The 22734-nt window shown below is 39.9% G+C and overlaps 1 protein-coding gene across 17 annotated transcripts in view; it reads left to right on the forward strand.

Moving 5' to 3' along the window:
* The window catches only part of RNF19A (ring finger protein 19A, RBR E3 ubiquitin protein ligase), a 97952-nt gene that overhangs the window by 20843 nt on the left and 54375 nt on the right, over positions 1 to 22734 (forward strand). The window contains exon 3 of one of the 17 annotated variants that reach the window (XM_043539272.1): positions 473 to 536. The exons of the other annotated variants lie outside the window; for them this stretch is intronic. The gene's annotated coding sequence lies outside the window, so the exon portion shown is untranslated. The remainder of the gene's footprint in view (positions 1 to 472; positions 537 to 22734) is intronic. 17 annotated transcript variants of the gene reach the window in all.

Raw genomic sequence — 22734 nt, forward strand, 5'->3', positions numbered from 1 at the left:
CCACTGTTTTCTGGAAGGATCTTAATTGGCCCCAGGTGTCTTGATTAACCTGGGGCAACAGCCATTTGGTTACCATGGTAACAGGGATTTCTTTAGCCTGGGGCTAACATACCTGTTTCTCACTACTTTCCTATAGCCATCTGGCCTTGCCCCATCACAATAACTAGAACTTCATATAGTGATCTGTTTAAAGTGCTAAAGAAAACTGACTGTAGCACTTCTACTGTTGGTTGTGTAGGAATGGCATAGCTTGTGCTATGTAGTTTTTATGTTTAACTAAAATGGTAAGATATATATTTAAAATACATATACCATAGCAAACTGCTTTTTAAAAAAAACTTAGTTGTGTTTTGAAAGATCCCCTTCCATAGCATAAAATGTCCCTTTTAATAAAATGTTAATGTCTTTGAAGTGGAATTATATAAGTGCTTCCTCTAGTGTATTTGTGTAACTATTTTCTTTGGAACTGTAGGAGGAAATAAATGACTTCAGGTAAACAGTGAGGTTTCTGGCTTCCAGGAGAACTTCCTTCAAAAGTAAAGTAACTATTTTGGTTTTTTGACAAGTAAAACTGAACTTTTTTTTAAATCTTGCTGCAAGCTGTCTAAGTCTTAGATTGTAAACTGAGACACTTTCCTTCTAGGTCCTTTAGGGAAGGAGTTACTACAGGAAGAGCCCCACTAGATTTATTCCCATCTATTGCATTATGAGGTTTAAAAGGCCAAACTTGCCGTTGGAGATGAGATCCCATGCAAGAAAGAGGCATTCACTAAAGTTTTTCTGTAGTGATGTTCATAGAATCATAGAATAGCAGGGTTGGAAGGGACCTCAGGGGGTCATCTAGTCTAACCCCCTGCTCAAAGCAGGACCAATCTCAATCATCCCAGCCAGGGCTTGTCAAGCCTGACCTTAAAAACCTCAAAGGAAGGAGATTCCACCACCTCCCTAGGTAACGCATTCCAGTGCTTCACCACCCTCCTAGTGAAATTTATTTTCCTAATATCCAACCTAAACCTCCCCCATTGCAACTTGAGACCATCACTCCTTGCTCTGTCATCTGCTACCACAGAGAACCGTCTAGATCCATCCTCTTTGGAACCCCCTTTCAGGTAGTTGAAAGCAGCTATCAAATCCCCCCTCATTTTTCTCTTTTGCAGGCTAAACAATCCCAGTTCCCTCAGCCTCTCCTCATAAGTCATGTGTTCCAGTCCCCTAATCGTTTTTGTTGCCCTCCGCTAGACGCTTTCCAATTTTTCCACATCCTTCTTGTAGTGTGGGGCCCAAAACTGGACACAGTACTCCAGATGCGGCCTCACCAATGTCAAATAGAGGGGAACGATCACGTCCCTCGATCTGCTGGTAATGTCCCTACTTATACAGCCCAAAATGCCGTTAACCTTCTTGGCAACAAGGGCACACTGTTGACTCATATCCAGCTTCTCGTCCACTGTAACCTTTTCTGTAAACTTTTCTCGTCCACTGGTCCTTTTCTGCAGAACTGCTGCCAAGCCATTTGGTCCCTAGTCTGTAGCGGTGCATGGGCTTCTTCTGTCCTAAGTGCAGGACTCTGCACTTGTCTTAGTTGAACCTCATCAGATTTCTTTTGGCCCAATCCTCTAATTTGTCTAGGTCCCTCTTTATCCTATCCCTACCCTCCAGCGTATCTACCACGCCTCCCAGTTTAGTGTCATCTGCAGACTTGCTGAGGGTGCAGTCCACGCCATCCTCCAGATCATTAATGAAGATATTGAACAAAACTGGCCCGAGGACTAACCCTTGGGGCACTCTGCTTCATACCGGCTGCCAACTAGACATGGAGCCATTGATCACTACTCGTTGAGCCTGACAATCTAGCCAGCTTTCTATCTACCTTATAGTCCATTCATCCAGCCCATAATTCTTTAACTTGCTGGCAAGAATACTGTGGGAGACTGTGTCAAAAGCTTTGCTAAAGTCAAGGAACAACACGTCCACTGCTTTCCCCTCATCCACAGAGCCAGTTATCTCGTCATAGAAGGCCATTAGATTAGTCAGGCATCCAGCTACCATTATTATTAAAAAATTGTGGTAGCATTCGGGATCCAAGTCAGGTCTTGGGCTCTGTTGTGCTAGGTAGTATATTGATTTGTATGAAAATACAATGCCTGAAGTCAGAGAACCTACAATTTAAGAAAAGAACATAAAATGAATGCTGGGGTGGGGTGAGGGAAGGGAAGGGGACAGGACAGGGAAGACAAATATATACAATAAAAAAAGTAAATTTATAGGTAGAATAGTTGACTATCCCCATGTGCCCTTTACTTGCCAGTTTTTAATTGGCTGATTTTTTACAAGTATCATAAGAGACGTTTGTTTGTTCTCTTACTAATTCACCAAATTGAGATTGTCAGTGGGGCTCCCACTCATTAGGGCAAATTAAAAATGTTCTACTGTATGCCTGTGCCATCTGTAGGCACAAAGCAGCTATGTTGTTTTTCCACTTTTAGCAGTCTAGAGGAGACATCCCTGAGTAAGCTTACCTGTGCTTTATCATGTCTTCATTCCTCTCTACATGCTACTTTTTACCCTGGTAGTTGGGATGAAGGATAGAGCTACATTTCTGATCCAAGCAGTTGTGTGGGAGTAGTAGAGCAACTTTATCCCTCTGTTTCTCTCTACCTAGAAAGAATCTTTGTTTCTGCTGGGAGAGGAGGAGTGGAGTTTAGTGGGAGAGGCCAAAGCATAGCCTTAATTGGGTGTATGCCCTCTTGGAAAGCAAGCAACCCTTTTAAAATGTATTCAAGGTAGAAATATGTTTAGAATAGTGTGAGCATATTTGTACTACTTGTGGTGTACCTGTTCAATCAGTCTGGCACCTCTTACAAGCATGAGAATTAACTTAAATGTTAAATACCTAGCACTTGTATAGTGTATTATATCTTCAAAGTATTGTGCAGGCATTAAATGAGACAAAAAGCAGATGTAAAATGGAATCTTATGCCAAAAGTAAAAAGCAAGTACTTTAATGTGACATTACGGTTGATTTTACATGTACAAAAGTCATCAGATTAAAATAGGATTCCCACTACAGTTGGAATTTAACTCTCTTGTACATATGCAATATTTCATGGATTTAGGATGATTCACAAATACAATATTTTCTAAGAAGGCCAAGTGATAGCTATGGTTCCCCCAGAAACCATCAGGTTTTTTTTTGACTTTTTGAGCACACACAATTTGAGCTATACAGTTACGTATTTGGTTGTTTAACTTTCTCAACCAGACTTTTGAAATCTCAGAGCACACATTCCTCATTGCAGACTTTTTTTTATACGCACACTTAACTTCAGATGCAGGAATTAGAATTAATCTGAGCATATAAAAAGATCTAATGCTTCTTAAAGTATAAAATAGTCTTCCTTTTCACACTCCTGATAACTCAAAAGGCTGAACAGGCTTTTACCAAACTTCTTGTTTCTTATAGTACAGTATTTAGAACAAACGTAAGACATTTTAATGATTTTTTTTTTCCCCCTCAAAGTTTTAAATGCCCTAAAATGGCGTCTTAAAAATAATTCCTCTGAGCAGTAGCTCCAGAGTTGCTATTGATATTATTTTTTTAAATTTGAATAGCTTTTGTTAGTTTATAGAGGTCACTACATACTTTGTATCCAATCAGAGTGGATAGAAGATAAAGACTAAACAGAATTTCAACAGGGAAAATATCAGTCTTACAAGTTTGCACAGTACATAGTAATTTTCTTAGGAGTGAAAGCTATGTACTATCAGTAAAAATTTAAGTTGCAACATTAAAATTAGAGGGTGCATTTGCTTTTTTGTTTTGTTTTGTTTTATAGTGGGGGAAAGAAATAGGAAACAGATCACTTTGCTCTTTGAGAAGCAACACATCTCTTCAGCATCTGTGAATATTTACAGATTTTTAACCTGGTAGTGACATTTTAGATGGAAGTCTTTTGTCACCTTTGCTATTGTTTTGCAAGTCAGCCCAGTTGCGTGCAGGTCGTGTGTAATTCTCAATTACAAAACAAACGAAATCCATTTGAACAACTTGAAACTTCAGAGACCAGATGAAGAGGACCGGTTAGCATCTTGCTGTAAGGAGACGTAACTTGTCTTTTCCTTTCTCTGAAAAAGCTAATATCTAGTCTGCTATTGGGCTCATCAGCTTTCTTATGTTAATTTGTTAGCAGTAGCAATTTTCTGTCCTTCCAACCTTTTGGCTATTCCCAGCTAGGGATTTTATTATATCAGCCCGTACTATTCTTGACCACTCCCAAAGATCATTTTGATGCCCATCAAAATGTATGCTGTCTGAGATGACAGTTTAGCTATAGAAGCTGCTATCAAAAAAGCATAAACACCCCTCCCTGCCACCCCACCACTTTCATAGTAGGACCGAACACTTTCATGGTGTGTTTCAACTTTTCAAGGTTTATTATTGCAGGCTGATTAATTTCCTGTTTTTCTGCTAATGTGATGCCAAAAGTAGAAATATGTTATCTTTCAAATGTTTGTTTTTTAATTAAATCTAGCAAATTCGTAACTTATTAATTTACAAGGAGTTGTTTAGGACTTTTAATGAAGGAAAAAACACCCTCTCTCCCCCAAATGCAGTCTCTTTGCCCAGTCAATCCAGGTTCCTGTCTCAATCTCTCTCACTCCCGCATCTGGCCTCCAATCTTCCTCCGCCCTCCTATTCTCTGTCCCCACTGGGTTCCAATTTTTTTCTCTCCTTGTCCAATCTGTGCTCCTCCCTCCCTGGTTTCCTGTCCCAGTCTTAGTTCTCTCTCTCACAAATAATTAAACAGGTCTCTTCTTCTCTCCGTCTCCCCCACCGCACACTTCCTCTGATCCCTCACCTTTTCTCCCACCCCTTGTTTCTCACTCCCAGTCTCCTTGGCCACCCCGTCTTTAGGTGAATTATCACAACTTTTATCATTTTAAAAAATATTTATAAAATGTGCCCTTTAGGCTCAAGATGCCAGAATACAATATAATAAACAACAGTTACAACTCTACATTTCTCAAAAGGTGAGAAGACCGATTACTCCTTTCAAGAAACCCAAATCCCACTCCTTTCAAGCAGGTGTGGGGGGGGGAGGAGGGGAAGGGGAAGAGCATGTGTGTCAGGAACTTCTAATGATGTCACAGCTTCTCCTTTAGTGCATAATATTGTGGACTAGGAAGAAATAACAGAAAATCACATTACAGAACATAATCAGGTAGAGGTAGGTTAGAAGTATAATTTTTTATTTAATATTTAATTATATTATTTAGAATGTTAATGTTTGTAGACTTCAGAAATTCAAATTTAGGTGTGGTGACAGTGCAGCTGACTTGTTAGTCTTCCTAGAAGTTTTTTTTTTACTTGAAAAACTTCTCTAAAGTGAAAACAGCAGAATAAAGCTGCAAATCCATTTTAAATTTCTGATGATTTGTGTGGAGAAAGTGCAGCTGCATTTAAAGAATGTTTGTTTCTTGTGACAAGTACTTACATATAGTTAGTTAGTTCCTTTTTTCTTCCAAGAAGTACTAAAACGTGTTCCATAAAAATTACTGTAGGCTAATGAAAAAATAATAGGTACTTCACAAATCCTAAAGGATTGCATTTTTTTTTATATATTGAGATTTTCTTTCTTCCTAAATATGCATCCCCTTTTGAGGGTGGGGAAAGAGATCTTATGTAGAAGGACATTAAACTTCTAAGCTATCATTGCAGCCGATTTCCTTGCTCAGATAGTAATCCAGCAGGGTTCTTTCTTCAGTAATAGGGGCGACATTCAAAAGATTAGTGATTTATAAAAAGGAAGACTATGGTATTTTTGTACTTACAAATCCTGGAGGGTTTTAAGAGGAAAATATACTGGTGTGTCAGTGAGTGAGTGAGAGAGAGAGAAAGGGTTAAGTTTCATATTCTAAACATATAATTCATGTGTTTAAAAGGGTGCTTTTGTCTTTTAGGAATAGCCTTGTTAAAACATTGGACTCTAGGACTTGGGAGATCTAGGTTTAATATCGGACTCTGCTACAGACTTCCAATGTGACTTCAGGCAAGTCACACAGTCTCTGACTCAGTTCACCATCTCTAAAATGGGAATGATACTTCCTTTCCCCTGTTTTTAGTGTCTTATCTATTTAGACTGTTTGGGGCAGGGAATGTCTTATCTGTGTATCTACAGTGCCTAATATAGTGGGTCCTGATCTGGGCTGGGGCCTCTAGGTATTCTAAATTAGTATGCGTAAGAGTGTGTGTGGGGTTTTTTATATATATATAATATATATAGAACCCTCCTCCCACATTTATTTACTTACTTACTTACTTACAGGAGTCACTGGCAGTTCTCATCTATTTCATATATATACATATATATGTGAAGTAGATGGGAACTGCCAGTGACTTCTGTAAATAAAGTTGCCTACAACTTGTTCCTATTACAAAACCTTGTTTTTAGTTGCTCAAAACTTAGCTAAACTTTAACTGGGCTGAAGTTTTCCAAGGTGGGTGTCTGCCTCAGGCTGAATTTTTTTTAATGTTTTAGAACAAATGGTTCAACTGTTTCTGAGAATATCAAAAGAAAGTTTTATTGCCAGTATTTGGTGGGGGGAGAAGAGGGGAAACAACCAAAAAACTTGGTTGTTTCATTGAGAAGCTCTAGTGCAGGGGTTCCCAAACTTGGTTTGCGGCTTGTTCGCAGCTCCTCCCGCAGCTCCCATTGGCCGGGAACGGCAAACTGCAGCCATTGGGAGCTGCAAGTGACCGTACCTGCGGACGATCAGGTAAACAAAGCATCTTGAGACCCACCAGGGGTTTACCCTGAACAAGCCGCAAACCAAGTTTGGGAACCCCTGCTCTAGTGCCTCCATGCTTTGGTGCAGGGACTTGAAATTGGACAGAGGTGTTGCCCTAGGGCCAGAAAGCAGCCTTTTGTCATCACTGTGAAGAGCCACGCATTTAGCAGATGATTAAACCTTTGAAAAATCATTGTTGACACCTGCTCAGAGTCTTGTTAGTTGGGCAGCCAAATTCTCCAAAGATTCTATCTGTCTTAAGCATGGTCCCGCCAGGGCTGTTGAAGCTGAGCAGATCTTTCCCTGCAGTTGCTCCTTCCACATGCCAGAGGGCTGCTGTGATTCTGGGCACAGAATTGAGTGCTAGAAGACTCTCACAAGCTCTCTGTTCCTCTTGCTGGTGTCTGAGGAGGAAGAGGAAGTAGTCTGATTCAGAGGGAGGACATGGAAGGGTTGTGAGATTGATAAGAAGAGAAGGTGATGGGGACTGGGGACATGCCAATGGACAGCCCCAGAAGAGGGCATGCTGGGGGACAGGACAACAACAGAAGGGTCTGTAACCAGTAGAACGCACCCCCTCCAGAACCTGGAATTCCTGAGTTCCAACATTCATCTGTTTAGCAAATAGCTATGAAACCCACTGATAAGATGTGTCTCATCATCTTCTAGTGGTTGGTGCACATAGGGGATAATGGCTTACTACTACCAACAGTTACTCCATTAGTTAAATTGCAGAGGTCTGTGTTAAAGTTCTTGAGTTCCCAATCCTGCTAATAACCCATGTGGGGGTAAGGATGGTTCCACATGATGGAATATGTGTTTGGTCAGGGGGGTGTTTAAGCTTGAAAAATTACATTAATCTCTTGCCCCCCATGTTAAACAAATGTTAAGGTGATAAAGTCAAGCGCTCAATTAAGGGTCTATGAAACCATTGTTTTGGCCTCCTTGTGCCATTTGCATTATGGTACATCTTTAACTAGATGATCCCATACGATTGTTCCCATAGGATACCTGCCACATTCAGTGCTCAGGATGGTTGTGTAGGGAATGAGGCTGTTGTCTGAAGGACCTGTGCCTCATTTAGTGCAAAAGTTAGAGAGGGTGTGTAGTGATTGAGACAGGGGATTATAGGATGAGAAAGAAGGGTTTTGTGGTTATGGCAGTGCGGTGCCACACTACAGAATTCAATTCTATGCCAGCTTTCTTTATAGAGTTCATATGTAATGCAGGGCAAGTCACTTAAAACAAGCTTCATCCAGGTGGCCACTGCCTGCATGTTACTCATTTATTGGCTGCCCAATTTAAGATAACCAGGGCCTAATTGCACAAGTGCTGAGCACTCTCAGATGCAGCTGAAGTCAGTGGGAGCTGCTTTGAATCTATAGGGTAATACAAAAATGCTAAGTACTCTGAAAAATCAGGCTCAAGGCATCTCTAGTTGGGCAGGCAACACTGGTGGTCGCTTAACAGTTTTGGCCTTAAGATCACAGTACTTCTGTTCCCTATCTGCAAAATGGGGATAATATACTTCCTTTACAGGAGTACTGTGGAGATTAATTCATTAATGTTTGTGAAGCACTTAGATACTGTTGTGATGAATACTATAGAAAATGAATATCATGAGAGAAGTAATAATTCTCTTTTCACTGTTGGGTTTGGATGGTGTGTGGTAAAGGCATAAAAGCACACACTGAATGATGAGGGAAAAAGTTACCTATTCAGTGAGCTCCATCCTGTGGACTTAATGAGGCCAGGGTCTTCTGAAAAATAGTTTTCAGTGATCGTGTAATTAAACATCGTAATTCAGCTCCCTTGTGCGCTTGCATTAAGGTTTCACAAGGAACTTTAATTGTAGTATTTGCTAAGTTTACACTGCTTCACTGTGCAACCTTAACGTTCCTTTAGCAGTTTTTTTCTGTATTTGAATATATCTACTGTACATATAAAATGTGTGCAAATCTGAGATGCAATAGAGTATTTATTGGAGAGACATTCAATAGCATATATATGCCAAAACAATGAGATGTGTTATAATTGAACGTATTGTGGAAAGTATCTGCTCCCAACATTAAAAGTGCCTTTAAATTAAATAAAATAGTCCCTGTGCATGAACACCTAGGGAGTGTCTCTCTGCAGCACTGTACCCATTTAGCAGCTGGTGTTTTTTCAGGGAAAAGACCCAGTAAGGCTCATTACCTCCCCCATATGTAAGGGGGATGGAAATTGCTTTCTTGGGAGAAAGAAAGGATCTAGGGTGAGAAATCCTGAGGTAGGAACCCTCGCAGTGGACATCGCTGCAGAGAAGGCTTGAGTTGAACTTTGTTATATTATTAATTTATTTGTTAAAGCCAAACCTGAGAAAGGGAAATGAGGGTCTGATGTTGTATATTTTTAGAGTAGGCTGAGGTAGCTACTTACACAATGAAATTAATGGGTTTTGGAACTGGTGTTGGAAGAGGTGCTCCTCTATCCTCTCACTGCATCAGACCCTCCCACCCCCCTTTTTTCCTCTGCCTGTTCAGATCATTTGCATGCCATGATATCATTGGTGGGGTGAAATGAGTGAACAAATGAGGTTGCATCAGGGGCTCACATGCCAACAATACCATTTATATATAGACTGGTTGATACTGGTAGATTTGTGACTTCGGAGGTAGCTTTCCCTTTTACCTGCAGCCCCTTTTTACCTGCAGCCCCCACCCCCACTTCATCTCTCTTTCCCCTTGTTCCTTCCCCTTTTCTCCTCCACCTGTCCTAGTTGTTATGCAGCACTGTGACATCAGAGGTAAGTGGATGTGCAGCTGGTGGTAGGCAGATGTAATATATAGAGCATGTGGGGATTGTATCCACACAGTCAAAGCTATTACATTTTAGGAGCAGTCTCACTGGCTAATTCTGATTTAGCCTCTGCCTTATTTTCTGCTGCATTTACTTCAGGAATAGCCACAAATCTAGCTGAAGCTGCTCTTAACTTTAGTGGGGAAGTGGGCTGATTTTAAAATATTCTGCTTGTATTCATTTAAATCTAAACTAAGTTATGAGTAGAACAGTGATATTTTTTGTTTGTTAAATTTAACTGCTCATTTGTCTACTATGATATAATGTCCGCCTGACCCATGGTTATTTAAAAAGCTTCGCTCAGCATACATTATAGCTTGGGCTGAAGTTGTTAGTATTCGCAGACAAAGAAGGTTTTAGGATCCAAGACAGAACAGTTCATTATTGGGTAGTAGAATTGTGACATCAGAGTTAACTTGGCAGATCATTATCATGGCAGAGTTAACTTGGCAGATCGTTATTTGTATTAATACACATACTGTACTTGTACTGACTAAAATACTCTAGGTATACCTTTTTTCTTAAACTTAAATTCCATTTCGTGACTAATGTCACAGTCATGGAACAAAGCTCCCTGATGGCCATGAGGTGAATCTCTATTGCTCTGGCTAAGCCATAGTGGTATTGCTGCTCCTTCTATGAAGTATCTTTTGTAATGTCTGTATGTTTGTAACAAACTACTGTGACGTTTTGATCCAATTTGAAAGAATTATTCTGTAAATGACATTTTATGTAATGTGCAGCAATTGAATGCTCTTTGATCAGTAGAACAGTTCTGGGGTAAAAAACATTTTAGGCAATTCAGCTGCAAATTATGAATTAACAAGGTGGCGGGGGGAAGGGGAGGTAAGAGAATTTTTCTGTCTCTGTATCACCACCCAGCAATGAACATTTCATAGGCACAGCAGAACAAAAGGCAGAGAGAAGACTTGAGAAAATAGAGAGGCAGAGCAGCACTGATCAAGCCCATCCTGGGATAGGCTACTAGATATGATATAATGCACTGGTAATTGACAAGGTTATATAAACATTAAGCAGTTCTGATGGTATCACATGCACAGTACTCAATGAGAACACGTGGTAGCAAAAAAAAATTTCATAGTGTGGCTGGTTGAATAATTTGGTGCATTTTTAGAATATTTTTGAATAAATCATATGACAGTTTTTCCACATTCACGGGTTTATAGAGCTGGGTAAATAATTTTAGAACTTAAAGCTAAATAAAATTTCCAGTGACCATTATGCAAAATATACTGTTTTAATAAGAACAAACTTGATTTTTGCAGATTATTGTCAAATTCTAAAAACTTAGAATTTCAACAAGCCACATTACAGGAAAGCCACATTACAACTGACAATTTTGAGAATCTTTTGTTTTTTAAATTCTGTAACTTTTCTATGTCATTATCTTACACACTTAATTTCACATGAAATATTAGTTAATTTTAAAATAACTGAAATTAATACAATAAATTTAATTACCATGTTCACCATGTTTTCCCTCTGGGTGCAGATGGACCACTGAATTTTAGCAGAAAGTTTCTTTCTGCCAGTGTTGGAGTTATAGGCCTGGTTTAATTCTATTCTGTTGCATGTAGGTTTTTATATAACCCTAATCACTGTAATATTTGAGTGCCATCTAGTAGTGCGTTAAGCAAAGTTACTAACATCTGTCACATGTGGTTCAGTTTTTCTCTGATCCCCTCCTCAGCAAGGAAATTGTATACAGTCTAAGTTTGGATAATTTAAAAAATAAACCAAATAAGCACATACTGTTTTGTGTTTATATTGCGGAAGACAAGGTTAAATAAGTATGTCTTGAATTTAGGAGCAGAATGTGAGGTTTGGCGTTGTTCTTGGTTCCCATGGATGTTTCTTCTTCAGTCTGGGACCAGCCACTGAGAAATCTGTCTCCTGTGTAGATTATCATTACCTTTGCGGTAGAAAGTTCTGTAGTGCCTGAAGAGCAGAGTTGTTGACCACAGTCTTTCTCTTGCAGCTTTAAAAAATCTTTTAGATATCCTTGGAGCAGGTCATTGAGAGCCTGGAAGATAGGGACTGAGACCTTGAACTTGACTCCCTGTTCTTTGGGAAGCCAGGGGTAGAGAGTAGAGGATAATTTTGATGTACTTTCAATAGCCCATGTTGCTGAGGAGATATACTGCTGCATTCTGAATTGGGTGGAATTACCTAAGGGCTGATGCTTTGTGCCCAACTATATTTCGTTGCTATAGTCCAGCTGGGATGTGATTTACCATATAACTAAGGGCAGATCATCACCCATCAGGATGGGATAGAGTCTCCTAGTCCAATAGAAAGCGTTACTTGAAGACTTCATGTCAGAGTTTAGTGTCAGCAAGGAGCATACGTAACCTAAAGACAGATTTGAGTCATTGCTGATGTATACCTTCAACCAAAGAAGACTGCACCATGGCTTCCAACTCTTCAAAGCTTTCCTCTGCTCACCAATATCATATCTCTGGTGCTTGTATTGAGTATCAAATACCTGTTCGTTATTCATAAGCTGAACATGTCCAAACAGTGGGCCAGCTTGGTGTTTAGTGGCATGTGGTAAAGGTCAAATAGAGCTGTGTCTCATCTGCATATTGCTGGCACTTTGAGTCCATGTCATCTTAGCAGTTTTTCTAATGGCTGCATGTCAGTGATGAATAGGCCCAGAGAGAATTGAGCCATGTGGGGATGCCACAAGTGAGGGGGTCTGGTGGGAGAGATGTAATTTCTCTTCATTTTGTCCTTTGGGTGCATTCCTCCAGGAAGGACTTAAACCATTTTAACTTGTTTCCATGTACCTCTGCCACCTCTCAAGTGGGGAAAGTAGTATCTCTTGGCTGCCAGTGTCAAATGCTGGAGAGAGGTGTAGTTGAGTGAGGGTGGATGTCTGCCCTCTATCCATCAATACCAGGAAGTTATCCATCCGTGCCATTAAAGCTGTTTTCATCCTGTGTTGACTTGAAACCAGATTCTGCCAACTCTAGGACATTGGCTTCACTTAGAGACCCTAACTACAAGCTTATCTATGAAATAGCTCAGAAGTGGAAGGTTTGATACTGCACAGTAATTGGCTAGCTCCTATTTATCCAAGGTAGTTTTCTTCAGTGTTGGTCACTATTGTAAGTTTTTGAATGAGGAAGGGAAAATTCCCTCCCTAAAGGCAGCATTGGCGAACTTCAGTCATGAGTGGCTCGTGACTCTTTCACCAACCAGGAAAGGCAAGGTTTCAGAGTCGCAGGTGTTGAGTCTATTGGCCAGTATAGGGGGAATGGATCCATGCAGTTTGAGAAGTGTTTACAAATGCTCCTGATCTTTTCAGCAAAGTAAGATGATAGTTCTCACTGTTGGGTTCTGCTGTGGAGTATGGTAATCAGGATTATGAATTGATTACCACTCTGGATAGCTCCTTAAGGTGAGATGTGGCACTTCTGTGGAGGCTGAGGAAGCTTGTCTTGGTGTAGTCTTTGAAAAAATCTTCATTTTAAACCTGTTTCAGCCCTTGTTTTCTACCATCACGCTCAAGTTTCTTTCCCTCTCAGTCTGGTATATGTGGATGAAGAGGCCCTCTGGGATGGTTGAGACTAGAATATGAAGATAATGATTCACAAGATCTTCAACTCATTCTGTGGGTAGTATGCTATTATCCTTTAGTATATTTTGGAATTTGATGGGGGCCCATGACACTTCCTGCTTGAATCAGGATCGTGTGTCTTTCTTTATGCCTGGAAGCTATAAATGCTCTATTACTTGTATGAGGTGATGGTCTGTTCAAGATAATGCCTGGGTTGTGATGTCCTCACTATTGATATTTAATGTGAGGATCAGGTCCAAAGTATGACCAGCTATGTGGGTTGGACAAGAGGTGATCTGTGAAAGTCTTAGAGAAGCAAGTGAGGAGATGAGTTTTTTTGAACTTTAACATCTGAGGCCTTGTTACTAACAACACTGAAGTTTTCCCGGGATCACCTGTCTGGAACATTTCACCACCATCAATGAGCTCCCTTATAAACCCTTTAGTCTTCGATGTCCATATTGTGCCCATGCTCTGTTAGCTCTGACTCTGGTGTGTAATTCAAATGGCCTTGTTTTATTTGTCTCATCTCTTTTGGATTTGAAGTTTGAAGAAAAGATGAATGCAATGCTGCCTCCCTGCCTTATCCTGTCTACATCAGGCTGAGTGGCTTGGAGGAACATGGTATGCCACCACAAGGCTTGAGCAGTTTTCCAGGCAGGTGTTTGTGATGCAGGCAGTATCAGGGGCAATAAGGACTTGAATAGAATAGAATTCTGCCTCCTTATCACTCCTTTCTAGCCTGGCTCCATCATCCCTGTATACCTTGCCTCCCTCTCCTTGCTGCCCTGAATGTCTCCGTAGCTCCTCAGCTACCCCCTGGCTAGCCTCTTCATTTAATTGTCTTCTCTTTATGCCTTGCCTCCCTTCAACATACCAGTTTTCTGCAGCAGAAGTTAGACCATTGGAGGTTTGCCACATGGAGAAGCTCTCCCTATACCACAGCAGCAGTCTTCAGCTGTCAGGCATCTTTATCTGTAATTTCCCCCACTCTCTACTCTTTAAATGACACTTATTGTTAAGGACGCTGACCTCAGATTTTATTAGAGGGTAATAGCACATCCTAGGTTTCAAAAGTGTCTGTTGACAAAATTTAAAGTATCTTTGTTGAGGTCACAGTTGAGTTTGCCTTTGAGTGTGATTTGTGTTCGACCCCTCTTCTCTCCTCTTCCGCGCCCCCCGCCCCCCACCCCGCCCCAGAATTGTGTGGTTGTATGTTGGAATTGAAAAAGGAGTTTGGCAATGCATGTCAGTGGCAACTGTTGTGTATGTGATAGGAAATATATCTGAATTAACAAATTTTTGAGTTGTTGTGATATATACAGAGTAGGCTAACTTTTCATAGAATACTTACATTTTTTCCATTTGCCCACCTCTTTAACTTGAATAACAATTTTTTATTTTAGTTTTTAAAGCTAGCCATCTCAAAAGACTGGTTCTGTAGCTTTTTCCTTTATAGGAGTTTGGAATAATGACTGTTAGAAAGAAAATGATGCATGTCTCCTTTACAAAACAAGAATTTTTGAAAGCATCAAAACTAGGTTATAGTTTATAAATCTTTTTTCCAATATCAGAAACTGTTGAGCCACTAAAAATATGAAATGCCTGCTTCCTATTGTTCAAAGGATGGTTCCGTAAATGTCCTGTGCATCAGTCATTCCGTCCCATTAATAACTTCATTTAATTTTTTAAGGTGCAATGCAGAGCTAAAACAAAAAATTAGTTGTCTGAGATTTCTGGGTAGCATGCCCCCACTAATTAGCTTCCTAAGGGTATTAAACACAGAAATTTTGACTACTTTTTAAAAATATTGTGTTTTTCCCATCTGGGCAATCATTGTGGTACTTCCTAGCTCACTGACAATATCTCAGAAGTTTCATTAGAAACCACGCAATCCATAATAGGCTACTGTATTGGAATCCACTGAAATTTATGGTGTATGATGCCACATTCTGGGCTATCACAGTGAATCAGGACATCTTTTTCCAGTTTTTCTACATTGTTAGGTGATGTGTCTGCCTCCTTTGTACTTTTGCCATTTTTGCAATGGCTTTGCTGTAGGCAGTGTTTCCTATCTGGGACTCCTACTCAGAACGTCTCTCGGATGGATTATTTTTATTTCTCTGGACTTCTCTCTGTCTCTCTAGCTTTTGACTTCGTTTAGTTTTTCAATCTCTATTCCTTCTGTTGTTTGGCCCCTTTTCTTTTGTGCCACCTTCTCTTAGGTTTATCTTGAAAGAAAGTTGCACCGGTTTAAATAAAGGTGTGATTTTGTTTTGTTAGGCTGATATATTAAACTAGTACAAAATCTACACTTTTAAAAAATTTAATTCAGCATGTCTTAAATTGTTTTTAGGTTAACTTGATAAGGAATGGAGTTAAGATGAATTGAGATTAGCCAAATGCAATTGAATTAAGTGTGTCCATACAGGGTTTTGAACTGGTTTAACTACTTGGGTTTACAGCTGCATCTTTAGTTAAACTGGTACAATTTTGAACATAGACCATATAAAAGGAAGGCTGTTCCTGTGATGAGGATACTAGCCTGGTACTTGGGAGACCAAGGTTCAGTTCCTTGCTCCAGCATAGGCTTGCTATATGACCTGTCATCAGTCATTTAGGATAAAAATTTCGTAAGTCTGTAAGTCACATTTTCAAAGATGTCTTAAACACATAAGTCACTTATTAGCCATTTCTGAAACTTACCCTTAGTCTTTGTGCCTCCATTCCCCATCTGTAAAATGGGAGTAATAACACTTCCCTACCTTAAAGGGGTGTTATGAGCCGTATCCTAGTTTCCATGATTAAAACCCCCCAAATTCTCGATGACGATAAAGCATAAAAATCCACATTTTTCTATGATTAAAATAAAACACTGAGATTTAGTTTCCCTAGCCACAATATACATAAATATCAGTTGAACACAGTGTTTTACTGATATACAATAGAATCCCATTTATCTGATCTAACTGGGACCAGGGCCAGATCAGATAAATTTGATTAAAAATTTGGATAATCCGGATAATGGAGGCTAGGATAAATGGGGTTCTACTATACATGGTTTTTATTTTTTTCACAAAATGTAAAAACTAAAGATTCTATGTAAAAATGCAAATTCTGCATTATTCCATGGTAAACAGATTTCTAGGATCCCTGGTTATGAGGATAAATACATTAGGGAGTTACACATTTTGTAGCATCTTTAGTCTGAGCTTATTGCACACACCAGGGGCTCCTTGCATCTCTCCATTCCCACCCACAAGCTCCCTATGTGTCATCGTCCTCTATTTCAGGGACTCACTGCAACTCCTCCTAATTTCCCCCTTCTAGGGGTTCTGTGTGTGCCCTGTTTCTTCCTCCTCCCATACTAGGGTGTCCCAAGCCAGGGCCTCTGTGTGCTTGCCCTGTTTTCCCCCTTCATCCATCCACCATTATTTGTGGACATGTCTCTGTCTGGAAGAAAAGTCATTCAGGGTGTCAGCACGATTAAACTCTATGGGAGGATGAAGATAAATGAGGGCATTTGTATCCTAGAAGACGTAATATGTGCCATCAGTCTTTCGTTTGACATAAAGAAAACTGCAGAGATGCTTGGAGCTACGATTGTGTTAAATTTGTTCTGAACAGATGGCAGGGGTTCCATGTGTCCCCTGTGCTCCCCATTTTGGTTTTCCAGTTTCCCCAAAGATCAAGAGGATTCTGTCTCTTAATGCCTTAGAACATTCCCTGAGATTTTGAAAATGATCAGATGTATTGTTCAAAAGTTATTGTGTTACAGAAGTGCCATTGTGTTGCATGTAAGGCTGTGCAGGCTTGACCAACTAAAAGATTGAGGCCCTCAAATGCTATAGTAATGTGGGCCACCTTACGTAGAGCTCAATATACTTAAACGTTTTTCTGTCCTGTAGATCTCGCCTCACATTTTCCTTTCTTCCTGCTATTGTGCCATATGTTGTGTATAGGCTGCTGTTTTCCCCCCAGAAGTGGCTGTATTGCAGTATTACTGTAAATATATATTTCATGAGGCACTTTACAACCTGTTAGGGTGATAGACTATATAAATGTAATTATTTTTTATAATAGTACATTGTTTTATTTTGCTGTCTTTCTCCCTTCTCCTTACTCACCCTGCCTGCTGAAGAGTGGGATCATTAAACCTCCTTGCCCTTGCTTTCTTTACTGGCTGCTGAACCTTGATGTTCTGTGGCAATAGATGATGTGAAGCAACATAAAGGTGTGCTCCATATAAGGCTTGGTGCTTGCTTGCATGGTGAAGATGCTGGAGAGCAGTGCCCCTGACTTATCTGAGAGCATGACAAAAGGAAAGAAAGTGCTAGTTGGTCACACTGGCTCAAATCAAGCACTGAACAGTACACAACTCCCCACTGGGTAATATGACTATGTAACCATGTAAATAATTGCACAACTTCTTTTTGCAGTTACTGTCCAGTTCTGGTCCAGTATCCAAGTTTTCAATTTTTTCAAAAAAGTATCTAGCTTTCATGGTTGCAAAGAAAATGTGCAAAATACAAAGTGAAATCTGACACAGTATTGTGTTCCTCAGTGTGTGGTCAGTATGAAAGAATAGCTCTGAGATGTGTGAATGATTTCCATTCATGTCTCTGGGCTGTTAACTCTAAAGCCTCATGATAATACTTGAAACATGAGCTAATTCTGTGCTAATCATTGAAACAAACACCAAGCTATTATATTAATATTAATCTATCATTGAATGTCGTGAAAGATACTAGGATGTGATGGTGGGGAAATAAATTGCTGTCTAAGTTTGCTGAGGTGGGGAATCAGAATAAAAGAAATGTAGGGCTGGAAGGGACCTGGAAGTCATCAAGTGCACAGAGGTTCAGGATCAAGTAAACCTACACCATCTCTGATAGGTGTTTGTCCAACATGTTGTTAAAAACCTCCAATGATGGGGATTCCACAGTCTCCTTTGGAGGCCTATTCTGGTGCTTAACTATTATTACAGGTAGAACGTTTTTCCTAATATCTAACCTAAATCTCCTTTGCTGCAGATTAGGGCTACTACTTCTCGTCTTCATGAAGAACAACTGATCACTGTCCTTTTTATAATAGTTCTTAATGTATTTGAAGACTGTTAGCAGGTCTCCCCTCAGTTGTCTTTTTTCAAGGCTGAACATGCCAGTTGTTTTAACTTTTATCTTTTTGTTGTTGTTGCTGTCCTCTAGACTCCCAATCTGTTGCATCTTTCCTAAAGTGTGGCGCCCAGAATTGGATATAGTACACGAGTTGAGGCCTCTTGAGTGCCGAGCACAGTGGGACAGTTACCTCCCATGTCTTTACATATGACACTCCAATTAAAACACCCCATAATATTAGCTTTTTTTGCAACTGCATCACATCATGTACTCATATTAAATTTGTGATCCACTGTAACCCCCAGATCCTTTTCAGCAGTACTACTACCTAGCCAGTTATTTCCCATTTTGTAGTTGTGCATTTTTTCCTTTCTAAGTGAAGTACTTTTCACTTTATTGAATTTCATCTTGTTGATTTCAGACCAATTCTCTCATTTGTCAAGGCTGTTTTGAATTCTAATTCTGACCTCCAAAGTGCTTGCCTCCTAATTTGGTGTCATCTGCAGATTTTACGAGCATACTCTCCACTCTATTATCCAAGTCATTAATGAAAATATTATCTAGTATTGGAAGTATCTATGGGGCCCCAGTAGATTAGCCCTCCAATTTGAAGCAAACCATTGATAACTACTCTTTGAGTATGGTCTTTCAAGCAGTTTTGCACCTACCTTATAGTAATTTCATCACCATATTTCCCTTGTTTACTTATGAGAATGTTATGTGGGACTGTCAAAAGCCTTTCTATAATCAAGGTACTTCACAGCTATTGCTTCTCCCCCTCCACTAAGCCAATAACCCTGTGAGAAAAGAAAATTAGGTTGGTTTGTAGGGCTGTCAATTAATCACAGTTAACTCTTGATTAACTAAAAAAAAATTAATTGCAATTAAAAAAATTAATTGCAGTTTTAATTGCGCTGTTACTAAAATACCAATTGAAATTTATTAAATATTTTGGATGTTTTTCTAACTTTTCAAATGTATTGATTTAAATTACAGCACAGAATGCAAAATGTACAGTGTTCACTTTATATTTTTGATTACAAATATTTGCATTGCAAAAATGATAAAAGAAATAGTATTTTTCAGTTCACCTCATACAAGTACTGTAGTGAAATCTCTCTCATGAAAGAGCAACTTACAAATGTAGATTTTTTTTGTTTGTTACGTAACTGCACTCAAAAACAAAACAATGTAAAATTGTAGAGCCTACAAGTCCACTCAGTCCTACTTCTTGTTCAGCCAGTCGCTCAGACAAACAAGTTTTGTTTACGTTTACGGGAGATAATGTTGTCCGCATCTTATTTACAGTCTGACTTGAAAGTGAGAACAGGCGTTTGCATGGCACTTTTGTAGCCAGCATTGCAAGGTATTTATGTGCCAGATATGCTAAACCAGTGGTTCTCAAACTATTGTACTGGTGACCCTTTTCACATAGCAAGCCTCTGAGTGCGACTACACCCCCGCCTCCCATTCAACACCATTATAAATGCTGGAGGCAAAGTGGGGCTTTGGGTAGAGGCTGACAGCTCGCGACCCCCCACATAATAACCTCATGACTCCCTGAGGGGTCCTGACCCCCAGTTTGAGATCCCCTGTGCTAAGCATTCATATGCCCCTTCATACATTTAGGATAATTGGTCTATAATTCCACAGTTTCTCTTTAAATGGGAACAAAGATTGGTACTATGCTTGGGCTTCTACAGTCCTCTGGGACTTCACCTGATTTCCAGGAGCTTTCAAAGATGAGTGCTTTGGCTAGTTCCTTAAGTACCCTAGGATGAATGTCATTGGGCCCTGCCGACTTGAACATGTCTAACTTATCTAAATATTTTTTCAACTGTTCTCTCCCTGTTTTTGTGCACGTTCCTTCCCCCTTGTTAGTATTGTTGTGTTGAGTATCTGGTCGCCATTAACCTTTTTAGTGAAGACTGAAGCAAAAGAGGCATAGAACACCACAGCCTTTTAACGTCATGTGGTGTTAGCTCTCCTTCTCTGATAAATAGAGGACCTACTTTTTTCCTTTTGTCTTTCTCTTGCTCCTAATGTATATACAGAATAGTTTCTTATTGCTTTTTATGTTCCTCGCTAGGTGTAATTCATTTTATACCTTTTGCCTTTCTGGTTTTGTCCCTACATGCTTGTGCATTATTTTTGTACTCTTCAGCAATTGGTCCATGATTCCTTTTTGGCTTTCAGGTCATTAAAGAGCTCCTGATTGAGCCGGATTCTTACTATTCATTTCCCCCCCCCACACACACACACACACTTTGCATCAGGACAGTTTGCAAAGTGAGACGTCTTAAACAAACCTAGCCCTCTGATGCTGGCAGACCAGGTACCACCTCATGCCAAAGACCCAGGCCTAACTGAACACTTAGGACTTGTCTACGCTGCCACTTTACAGCACTGAAACTTTTTTTCACACCCCTGAGCAATGCAAGTTTCAGCGCTGTAAAGTAGAAGTGTAGACAGTGTACCAGCGCTGGGAGCTAATCCCCTCATGGGCGTGGTTTTTTTTTTTTTTTTTTTTTTTTTTACATTGCTGGGAGAGCTCTCTCCCAGCACTGGTGCCGCGACTACACAGCCATGTTAAAGCGCTGCCGCAGCAGTGCTTTCACGTTAGTAGTGAAGACATACCCTTACAAATGCTGGAAACCAGTCTTGCTTACCTTTATGTTAGCATTATCAAAATAAGTATTATATGTTAAGTTGATAATGTTTTTAGTGTTTTGTAAAATGCTTGTAGGATACTACCTACATTGTTCTCACTCGACTAAACCTCATATTATAAAGTGATAAAAAGCATTTGCATTGTAAATCTCTGTGACATGTAACTCATCAAACAGGAAAAAAGCTTTGTGTAATGATGGTCTCTAACAAGATGTTAAATCCTGCTCATTAAACTCAGATGAGTCATTGTGTGATATCAAAGGATCAGAGTTAAGTGCATTTCTCCTCTCCCCCTTCCATGAAGAAGGGACCTGCCTGGGAACTGTTACAGTTGCCTGGTTGTGGCCCTGCCTCTGTGTGTGTTAGAGGAGGTTTTACGTGCCTGGCTCAGCAAGACAGGTTAAATGGGCCCATGCTGGCAGAACAGGTAGACTCAGTGGTATCGCAGCACATCAGGTGGCTTCCCAGGTGGTTTTTGTTTTCCATGTTAGGTGAATGAAGTTGTGGGGGACTAAACTCTGATTTATTTGCTAAATTGCAGCCAACCTATGTATAAACATAGTACTTCATGGTATTTTTTTACTGTTAAGAATAAAATGCAGATGAACAAAGTTCAGAGGCAGAATCTTTAACTCAAAAGCAGTTTAAAAAGCAAAAACAATGGAGTGTCGGCTTTAATTTGACTAAAATGAAAAATAAGCTTCATACTGACTGAAAACCTCTGCCAGATCTATCATTTTGTTCTGCTTATTTGGGTCTTTGTCAAGACTGGATTAATGAAGTAGTTAAACTTTTGGTCCCTTTTGTAGGTAACTCTAATTCCTTCTGTTCAGGATTTCCTAATGCCCTAAGAACCTTCTCAGAAAAGACAGGTTATATTTAAATTCCTTAGCACCATAGATTCATAGATACTAAGGTCAGAAGGGACCATTATGATCATCTAGTCTGACCTCCTGTACAACGCAGGCTCAGAATCTCACTCACCCACTCCTGCGAAAAACCTCACCTATGTCTGAGCTATTGAAGTCCTCAAATCATGGTTTAAAGACTTCAAGGAGCAGAGAATCCTCCAGCAAGTGACCTGTGCCCCATGCTACAGAGGAAGGCGAAAAACCTCCAGGGCCTCTTCCAATCTGCCCTGGAGGAAAATTCCTTCCCGACCCCAAATATGGCGATCAGCTAAACCCTGAGCATATGGCCAAGATTCACCAGCCAGATACTACAGAAAATCCTTTCCTGGGTAACTCAGATCCCACCCCATCTAACATCCCATCACAGGCCATTAGGCCTATTTACCATGAATAGTTAAAGATCAGTTAATTACCAAAATCATGTTATCCCATCATACCATCTCCTCCATAAACTTATTGAGTTTAATCTTAAAGCCAGATAGATCTTTTGCCCCCACTGCTTCCCTTGGAAGGCTATTCCAAAACTTCACTCCTGTGATGATTAGAAACCTTCATCTAATTTCAAGTCTAAACTTCCCGATGACCAGTTTATATCCATTTGTTCTTGTGTCCACATTGGTACTGAGCTTAAATAATTCCTCTCCCTCTCCGGTATTTATCCCTCTGATATATTTATAGAGAGCAACCATATCTCCCCTCAACCTTCTTTTAGTTAGGCTAAACAAGCCAAGCTGCTTGAGTCTCCTTTCATAAGACAAGTTTTCCATTCCTTGGATCATCCTAATGTGGTCTGCACTTAGAGTTAATTAGGGTTTTAAATGCTGAA

The sequence above is a fragment of the Chelonia mydas genome, chromosome 2 (assembly GCF_015237465.2).
Source record: "Chelonia mydas isolate rCheMyd1 chromosome 2, rCheMyd1.pri.v2, whole genome shotgun sequence".
NCBI lineage: Eukaryota > Metazoa > Chordata > Testudines > Cheloniidae > Chelonia > Chelonia mydas.